Source organism: Ceratosolen solmsi, unplaced genomic scaffold (genome assembly GCF_000503995.2).
Source record: "Ceratosolen solmsi marchali unplaced genomic scaffold, CerSol_1.0 scaffold1, whole genome shotgun sequence".
Lineage (NCBI taxonomy): Eukaryota > Metazoa > Arthropoda > Insecta > Hymenoptera > Agaonidae > Ceratosolen > Ceratosolen solmsi.
Genome location: NW_011948415.1, coordinates 10,230,671 through 10,238,773, shown reverse-complemented (window position 1 = coordinate 10,238,773; position 8,103 = coordinate 10,230,671). Strand labels below are relative to the sequence as shown.

At 41.8% G+C, this 8,103-nt stretch overlaps 1 protein-coding gene across 1 annotated transcript in view; it reads right to left on the bottom strand.

The window, feature by feature from the left end:
* Window positions 1-7,783, bottom strand: part of tyn (trynity) — a 47,455-nt gene extending 39,672 nt beyond the window's left edge. Inside the window, exons 1-2 of the mRNA XM_011507896.1 lie at window positions 7,707-7,783; window positions 7,056-7,289 (exon numbers count right to left, since the gene is read on the bottom strand). The gene's annotated coding sequence lies outside the window, so the exon portion shown is untranslated. The remainder of the gene's footprint in view (window positions 1-7,055; window positions 7,290-7,706) is intronic.
* Between the last annotated feature and the right edge of the window lie 320 nt (window positions 7,784-8,103).

Genomic DNA, 8,103 nt, shown 5'->3' with positions numbered 1-8,103 from the left:
AATTCGTTTCCTTATCCCCGAGCTCCGTCCTTTTCCCGGCACAATGATCGCTCGCGTTGCCGTTCTATGGAGTAATTTCCCGACATGAATTAACTAATTTGCTCGGTTAAGGTTAGCGCAAGATCTGTGTTATATTAAGAGATGTAATAATTTCTTTATAAAGCTCGGTACGAATTTTCTTATTTCACCCTTATGATAAATATCATACGTACATACATAATATTGAAACTGACGATCGTTTAAACTATATGGCAAAACAAATAGATAGATTATAAATTGCAATGCATTCATTTTTATATTCGTTATGCTGGCAATATAACAAACCACGTGACATTAATACCTGTTAAAGTGCATTACATTTTCAAGCGCATTTAATAATTTCCGTATTATAGCCATGGGTTTTTTTCTCTTTCGTTCTTTCGTTTTTTCTTTCTATTTTATTGTTATTTGAGGCCGAAGTATTTTACAGCGGTTTATTTGTTTTTAATTATCCGATTGTACGGAGCGACTGGTACTAAAGTTCCCCGGTGAAATCAAATTTGTCCGCAAACATGTTTGTAAAATGTAATTGCTCATTCCCTTAATGACAATTAGATTTTCGACAAAAAATATACATTTCCTTTTTATCATTTAGCAATTGCTGCTACAGGACTATTGAATTTTGAATTCTTTTTATCGAGAAAAGCCGTTTAGATCGAAAGTCGTAATTTGTTGCTCATGGACGGTTAGACTACGTTTCCTTCATCTTTCTCACTTAACCCACCCGTCGACATTTTTCGATAAGTGTCTTATTAACAAGACCGATAAAGTCATTCGTTTCTTTCAATTGATGCGCTTTCAATTTTGACTTTTTTTACTACGCTTGTCGTCGCCAAACGACGACGATAAAATAAAGTATTTTTAGTTCTGTAGACGACGAGTGCTGACTATACACAACACGATAATGACTCAATGAAGCGGATAATAATTAACCGGTGAACTGTGCTCATCGTCTCGTTGTTTGGCGATTTTCGATTTATAGATAATTGCTCCACACACACACACACACACACACACACACACACACACGCGCACACACACACACACACACACACCCGTCCCCACCCTTTCTCATGCACGTATAATAGTCTGTATATATCGCGTGAATACGAAGAGATGCGCGCATCTTATCGTTCGGTGTTTCCTCTCTTCTTTCTTCTACTCCTATTAGCTTACGTGACACGTGCATGTGTAATAATCAAGTATTTGCTAAAACGCCGAGTCATGCGGGCTCGAGTGAGAGAGTGAGAGAGTGAGAGAGTGAGAGAGGCAGAGTGGAGATAGAGAATGAAACGAAGCGATAAGTCCCGTGTTACACCGTGGCATTAATTACCAAAAATAAAGCATCGAGAGCGAATGACGTAGGTAATGAAGTATGCACGAAGCCAGGTAATCAATTTTTTACTTTATACTCAAACGGAAGTGCTAAAAATGTTAATGCGTAGCTTTATTGCTTGTTTCATGCGAATCAAGCTCGGTATTTGTAATCATACGCATCAGTTTTTGTGCATTACAATTGCGCGACGTAGTTGGCTGCATTGGAAAGATGTCTCACTTAATTCGTATTTAATAGAAGATCGGGAGGGCTTTAAGAAAGAGTCTATCGAAAAACCTGCATAGCTTTTATTCTTTTGTATAGGTATTGCTTTGTAAGCCGCTGTAGCGAGATTCTTTAGGTTACGGAACAACAATTTACTGCTTTAAAGACAATGCCTGTGGGAATGGATATTCATGGCTTACTTAGGCTCCCGTCCCCTGTAGCACGAGATTCGTGCATTTGCGTCATTGCGAAATTCTGTCGTAAGTAAAAAAAAAAAAAAAAAAAAAAAAAAAAAAGGGGGGGGGGGGGAGGGGGAAAGGAAAGAAGAGAGATTCGTGCAAAGTACAAAAAAAAAAAAAAAAAAAAAAAAAAAAAAAAAAAAAAAAAAAAAAGAGGCGATTTCGAAGGAAAGCATTTTTTATTTGTTTATCATTGGGTAATGGTGATCGTCGAAACCATCACATTTTTTATTCATTATATTTTTCTCATTGAAAAGAGTCTCGTCCTTTTTACACTCGACGATGAGTTTCATAGTTTCTGTTAATCAAAGAGTCAAGCTGTAGTCGCTGGAAACACCATCGCCACCACCACCATCACCATCGCCACCACCGCCGCTGCCACCACCACCACTACCACCACTAACATCAACAACGACAACAACGACAAGAGCAAAAAAATCCAATCAAGTTTTGTAGGAGTGCTTCTGCTCGCCTATGATTTATGTAGCACCGACAAGTTCGTCTGAGAACAAAACGCACTATAATTACGTTTATTTTTCAAATTATATGCCAGCGGTTCTCTCACTACTCGCTCGTGCCCCAACGAAACAAGAAAGTTAGATACCGGAATAGATTATTTTCTATACGCGCATGCATTATAAAAAGGCACGAGCCTACGATAAAGTCGTCACTTTTTTGCTCGCATAATTCAAAGAGGATAACGATCGAATGCATATTTATGAGCAATCGCCAACAGTAATTTTCCCACTCAACGAGCAATCTCTTGAAATTTCTTAAATCTTTAACAACTCAGGTGATTTCTCAAGCCGGGGGAAAAAGCCGTTTAGTGCTTCCTTTTCCCCATTGATGAAAAATCATAAAAGCCTTGGTATTGCGCGCTTGCCATTTAAAAATCATCATCTCGTACTTGTTGCGATAAGACGTAATTAACGCGCAGGCATGCGTACTAGTTAATATAGTTGCATCATAGAGATGGTGCATTCGCGCATTCGCTTGGTCGTACATAGGCAGTTGCGCGATTGAGGGAGGGGAGAGCTCGTGGTTCGAGCTTGGGGACGACAAGCTCTCCATCTTCCACTCGTACTATGTTCTTGTTTAAACAATGCGGATTTATGGATCTGCGACTCGAGTTTCGTTCAAATAAGCCAAGGGATCGTGGGATCGAACGGGGGAGGGGGAGGAGTCGATCGTCTTCCACGAAGGCGCATCACCACCTCCCAAGGTTGACCCGCACAAAAGGGCATAAAAGCCAATGCTACTGTCGCATTCGTCGCCGTCAACGTGGACAACATTGAAATTCCGTGAGGAGGATGTACGAGCAATGAGGGGCGCATGCAGTTTCTACTAGCGTCGAGCTCACCGCGCATCGCATTCGTCGCGCGCATCGGCATCACCGCGCATATCCCCCTCGATTTCGATCGTACACCGTTGTCGAGCTCCCTCCCCCTCCCTACCTCCTCCTCCTCCACCTCATCCTCATCCAACTTCTGTTGCTCTTTCTTTATTCGTATTTTTTCGAGAAGAAAGGGACGAGTAGAAACCCACGAGTCTTATCTGTCCGCTGAATATCAATGTGACACTCGTTTCCTCGGTAAACCGTAGTTTTAAGGATTGCAACGTGTATGCAAGCTAGAATAAATAAGGGAAAGACCAAGAGAGAGAGAGAGAGAGAGAGAGAGCGTGTGTGTGTGTTTGCGAGAGAGAGTGAGAGATAGAGAGAGATAGTTAAATAGATAGATAGATAGATAGATAGACAGAGACATAAAGAGAGAGTGAGAAAGAGGAATAAGGGGCGCGGGGAGAATTGAGTTTGCCTGGACGAAAATAAACCGAGAATTCTCGCGATCTACCTTTTCTCAGAACTTCTGCTTCACTCATCAAGACAGAGAAATCGTAAGTCGCATTTGCGAATGCAAGACTTCGACTTCTGACTTCTTCGTCCTCATTGTTGTTTATTACCTCTTTTTCTTCTTGTCTTGCAGAACTAAGCATTATAAATCATGGGATAACGATCGTACGGGGAAACTTTTGGAAATGTATGAATGTTGCATCAGAGAATGGATGGCAGAGATAAAAGGAGAGCTAGAGAGTGAGAGATGTAAAAGCTTAGAGAAATGTTAACCTTTCGAATAAGCGCGACTATTCTTTCATCGAGTATTTATTAAATGTTTTTTCTGCACACAATTTATTCCTTTAAATAGTTGAATGATCATTGTGCACGAGTGGCGCATGGGAACTAGCATTGGTAATGAGATTTTTTAATTCAATCATTAAATTACTAAAAGCATTAATGCACACATACAATATAATAAGTGCATTAGTGAGATATGTGAAAATAAATGTCAGTATAAAGTATAAATATCTTGCACAATCATTAATCGATCGATAACATATTGCTCGACCATTATTAAAAATTCATTATCGTTTATTTTTTGTTTTGTTTTTTTTTTTGTTTTCAAATTGCAACTTCTTAGTCCCTTGGAAATATTCTATTAATTATAATTCCTACTTAAAGTTGGAGTACTAAATTCAGTACTGAATAAGGAATATGTTATATTATATAAAATTTGTTACTCAGTTCATTTGATAATCCTGATCCCGCGATTAGAGAAAGGCTAAACGCAAGAAACAAATAGCGTTTCTACGTTTTTTTCTCGATACAATTAATTTTCCTGCGAAGAATCCGAGAGTCATCCTTTAAATCAATTTCCCTTTTATAAACCTTACGCTTCACAGTTTGAGATTACTTTTCTACGAATGCAGTGTCACGACGTACATGAAATTAATCCGAAACGACGATTGCACCGGGCTGCGATGAAGTGTTAAAATTGATAAATTTAATTTGTCCGGAAGTCTGGGCACGAGAGCTCGTCGTGATTTTTAAACGAAAAATCAAAGACAAAAAAAAACCCAAAATAAAAAAAAAACAAAGTAAAAATAGAAAAGATAAAGGACAAAAAAAATACGAACATTTCTTCGAGCGCGAAGACCCATTTGTCCCATGAATTTCAAAACTAATAATATAACGAAAAAATCTCGGCCAACGGCACCACAACAATTTGCGCGTACTACCGAGAAAAATCTTCTCCCTCCCAACGATGGTTTATGCACTATTTCTTGCGATTATCGAAACTCGGCCCTCCCTTTCCCGCGGCAGCCTCTCCTTCCGTTTGGCCTCTTTTCCGTCATCTTTCCATTCGCTTTTATTTCCCGCTGGTTCCCCGCGTTGAGAACTTGAGAACTCGCGCCCATCGAGCTAGAGTCTTCTGTAATTGCTTAAATTGGTGATGCAATTAAGATCTAAGCGCACCAGCGCTACTCGCACAAGAAATATATAGGAGAGGAAGGAAGGAAGGGGGATAAGTGAACGGGAGATGGAGGAGGAGAAGGTTGCCTAACCGACGGCCCTGACTTTGAACTGTACGCGAGCGAGCGAGAGAGCCCTCCCCTTCTACCCTCCGTATCTCTCTCTCTCTCTCTCTCTCTCTCTCTCACTCACTCACTCTAGGCCTTGCTCGCGTTGAGTGTTTGTATATACGCGAAGAGCCTTCACCGTGGGAATGGAACTTTTTACGGGGAGATCGGCTCTCCGTGTCTTTACTAGTTTCTTGCGACTGCGCTTCGGCCCCTCGTTTTCGAGCCCTTACTAATTGCTCGTTTTAGGACCTCCGCCGATACGCCCGAGAAAAAAGAAATTTACCAGCACTCGCTACGTCCGAGGACGGTCTTTCCCCCGATTACGTAACTAAGGTAAGCTAAGGTATTTCCACGATTCGGGCACATCAGGTCTTTTAAAGCGGCGGCTCTATTTTTTTCTTTTTCACTGGATTTTTTTTTACTGGCGATGAGTACCGGAGAGAGCTAGAGAGAGAGAGAGCTAGAGAGAGAGAGAGAGAGAGAGAGAGAGAGAGAGAGAGTGAGTGGGTTGTAGGAGAATGACAATGGGAAGTGGGCGTGATAAGAGCGGTGGGCAGTGGTGGCGGCAGAGGTTTTCAAACGAAGCTAAATAAATAATCGAATAAAAAATCAAATTAGCTCGATGATTCTGCCGGGCGACTCTATCACATTTCAAAGTTGAGTGACATTCGCATTAGCTGGTATAATGTAAATTGCTTATTTATATATTCTTGGAAATGTATTTCAGCAACAAGTATTTAATGAAATGAGTTCACTGAAGGACAATGAAAAAGTGAAACGAGGTCAGTGAGTTAGGAAGGTAGCGGCTGAACCCAATTCCTAAATAATGCAGTTAGATACTTTTATTTATAGGCGAGTCGAAACGAAAAAAGGAAATATCCGTGGGCTCGCTTGAAGCTACGTGAAGAATTTGGGAATGAAGTAAACTCGTAGGTCATGGGGACCACGACATGCCCATTATGAAAATCTATGGATCTAACGGATACGCGAGGTATTCGAAGCAAAAGTAGTTCCGAAGGAGAAGTGTCGCGTAAAGTATCGAGAGCACGAGATATTAATTTAATTTCTAAACCAAAAACGACTTGTCCATCGATACGCCGCTCTCATAGGGATATTAAAATGTCCGTTTCTTGCAAGCCGACCATAATATAATGCCGAGGGCCCTGTAGATATACAATCTTATCACGTGGAAAATATCGAGGTAAATCTAACACTGTCGTCCAGTCGCAAGAATTTAAGTTCAAGGCCTTTTCGACTTCCCTCCATTAAAGGCGTAGAGCGGAAAACCGGAGAAAAAGGCAATCTCATCGCTTGGACTTGCACGGCTCGCCGAGTTCCGCGATACTTATATAAAAAAAAAAAAAACAAGCCACTTTACTAAAAGGAAGACTCGGCCTGCGATAGATATGCTAGGATATGCGCATAAAGAGTGGATAAAGACACCGGGCGTAAGATAGAGAGAGAGAGAGAGAGAAGGAGAGGGGAAGGAGAGCGCAAACTCGCTCGTACGGTACATTATGCATAAACGCAGGATGTCAGACCGCACTCGGGCGTTTTCTACTCGTCGCCCGTAACCGGCGCACCTTCCTATTTCCTTGGTCATACAAGTGCACGCAAGGAGATGGATGGGGAGCAAAGGACAGACGTACGTATCCACACACGAGCGCGCGTGCATATATCCATCCACGTCCCGCACGATAAGTACGAGAGTTAAAGATTAGCCCGCTCCAGAGGAGAACGAGTGAGAGAGAGAGAGAGAGAGAGAGAGAGAGAGAGAGAGAGAGAGAGAGATATTTCCACGTGCAAAAAGTCACACGTACCTTGATGGCTCACTTCCTTGTCGAGTGCACTTGATGAAATTTACAGCAGCTCCGGCGTCGTTCACCTGCCAGTCAGTTGGCTCACGGCTAATATCACACGACAAACACTTTGGCTTCCTCTTCCAATGGCTCCCCCGTCGTTAATCTTTCTCAATCCAAAAACAAAGCAACAAGGACGGAGGACGTCCTGCACCGGCCGGCACGCGCGCGGCTCTTCAAACTTCCGCTTCTGTTCTGCGAGGGCAGAGTGAAAGATGAAGTTGCAGAGTGAGAAAGATTGTGAAATAGAGGGAGTGGATTATCGAGGGAGAGACAAGGAGTGATAGAGAGTATGTGGCGAGTAGAGAGGGGGAGAAGGAAAGAGGTGATAAGGAAACGCGACGAAAAGATAAACTCGCGACAGGTGACCCTCTTGGCACCGCGCACAATATCTATCGCGCACGCCTACCGACTCGTGCATCTACTTTTGTACGACAATATATGTTTACATACTGCCGATCTTACGACGACACGTATACTATACTTATGTATTTTTATATTTATATCAACATACGCATACGCACACGCATATATAAATATAGTAATACATAGGTATATATAGATAGATAAATATATATATATATATATATATATATATATATATATACGTACGTTTTGCGAGTCTGGTTTGTTGTATATGTGCGATTATATATGCCTGTACGTATGTCTCTGTCTATTATATGTATACATATAAATATAGAACGCGTATATGCGTGTATATATATATATATATATATATATATATATATATAAATATGGGTGTGTTGCTGTATGTGTGCGTGTATGTGTGCGTGTATGTGTGTACGTGTGTGTTCAGTCTTGAGCGGAAAAACCGTCCTGATGGTTGCGCTGTCGGCACGGCTCTGTCTTCGGGGCCGCGACTCGACCTGACTTTATAAACCAGGCTCTCCGGGGCCCGCGTAACCTGCCCACGAGGATTGGCTGCTTCCTCCCAAAGGTAGCAGCCGATTGGATGCCCGGCTAGCGGTATTATCCCGCCGCACTAGTG